The following is a 1,850-nucleotide window of genomic DNA, read 5'->3' on the forward strand; positions in this document are numbered from 1 at the left end:
GATCTGCTAGTTGCACAGACATTTTAGTTGGTCTTAATTCTCCCATTTCAAGTATCTTGCATATGGATAAAGGCATAACACTAATACCGGCTCCTAAATCGCATAAGGCTTTGTCAATGACAAATTTTCCTATGTGACAGGGTATAGAGAAACTACCTGGGTCTTTAAGTTTAGGAGGCATATTCTGGATTATAGCGCTACATTCAGCGGTGAGTGTAACGGTTTCGCTATCTTCAAGTTTCCTTTTATTAGAAAGAATTTCTTTTAAAAACTTGGCATATGAGGGCATCTGCGTAATAGCTTCTGTAAACGGAATTGTGACGTTTAATTGTTTTAGTAGGTCAACAAATTTTTTGAATTGGCCCGCATCTTTGGTTTTAATAAGCCTTTGAGGGTAAGGGATCGGTGGTTTATAAGGTGGTGGAGGTACATAAGGTTCCTTCTTTTCTATGGTTTCCTTATTACTCTCTTCCTTTTCCTTAGGTTCACTTTCCTCCTCAGTTGACTTTTTAGAGTTTTGGTTTTCTATCCTTGGGTCAGACGGTCCTTCCACTTCCGTTCCACTTCTCAGTATAATTGCATGAGCGTGGATTCTTGGGTTAGGTTGGGGTTGGCCAGGAAATGTACCAGTTGGGGCAGCAGTAGGCGCTTGTTGTTGAGCTACTTGTGAAATTTGAGTTTCCAGCATTTTGTTATGAGTAGCCAGGGCATCTACTTTACTTGCTAGTTGTTTAATTTGTTCGCCAGTGTGTACATTTTGGTTTAGGAAATCTTTATTGGTTTGCTGTTGAGAAGCTATAAAGTTTTCCATCATGATTTCCAAGTTGGATTTCCTAGGGGCGTTATTGTTAGGTGTAGATGGGATCGACTTCTGATATCCCGGAGGTATAGCTGGGGCTTGGTTTGGAGATTGTCCAGGTGCGTATAAAGCATTATTACTCTTATATGAAAAATTGGGATGATTCTTCCAATTTGAGTTATAGGTGTGCGAGTAGGGGCTTCCTTGAGCATAGTTTACTTGCTCCGCTTGGATTCCTGTTAGGAGTTGACAATCTGCAGGAGTGTGACCTTGGATTCCACAGACTTTGCAATTCTGAGTTATGGCAACCACTGTGGCTGGAGGTGATACATTTAAACTTTCAATTTTCTGGACCAGAGCATCCACTTTTGCATTAACATGATCAAGGTTACTTATCTCGTACATGCCAGTTTTCGTTTGAGGTTTATCTACCATTGTTCGTTCGCTTCCCCACTGATAGTGGTTTTGAGCCATGCTTTCGATAAGTTGGTAAGCATCAGCATAAGGTTTGTTCATTAGTGCACCACCTGCGGCGGCATCTATTGTTAACCTCATGTTGTACAGGAGACCATTATAGAAGGTATGAATTACTAACCAGTCCTCTAAACCATGGTGTGGACAAAGTCTCATCATGTCTTTGTATCTTTCCCATGCTTCGAAAAGAGACTCGTTATCTTTCTGTTTAAATCCATTTATCTGGGCTCTTAACATAGCTTTTTTGCTTGGCGGAAAATATCGGGCAAGAAAAACTTTCTTCAACTCGTTCCATGTGGTGACTGAGTTGGAAGGAAGAGATTGAAGCCATCTTCTAGTGCTATCTCTTAACGAGAAAGGAAAAAGACGAAGTCGAATTGCCTCTGAAGTGACACCATTAGCTTTAACAGTATCGGCGTATTGGACAAATACGGATAAATGAAGGTTTGGATCCTCGGTAGGATTTCCAGAGAATTGGTTCTGTTGCACTGCCTGCAACAGTGAAGGTTTAAGTTCAAAGTTGTTTGCTTCGATTGCGGGTGGAGTAATACTCGAATGCGGCTCATCTTGCGATGGA

General features: G+C 41.1%; 1 non-coding gene across 1 annotated transcript; it reads left to right on the forward strand.

Annotated features, from left to right (window-relative positions):
• The first annotated feature begins 1,403 nt into the window (after window positions 1-1,403).
• Window positions 1,404-1,510, forward strand: LOC127125131 (small nucleolar RNA R71). The gene has a single exon (XR_007804590.1). It is a non-coding gene; the product is annotated as a small nucleolar RNA R71 (small nucleolar RNA).
• Window positions 1,511-1,850: the final 340 nt, after the last annotated feature.

The sequence above is a fragment of the Lathyrus oleraceus genome, chromosome 2 (genome assembly GCF_024323335.1).
Source record: "Lathyrus oleraceus cultivar Zhongwan6 chromosome 2, CAAS_Psat_ZW6_1.0, whole genome shotgun sequence".
NCBI classification, from domain to species: Eukaryota; Viridiplantae; Streptophyta; class Magnoliopsida; order Fabales; family Fabaceae; genus Lathyrus; species Lathyrus oleraceus.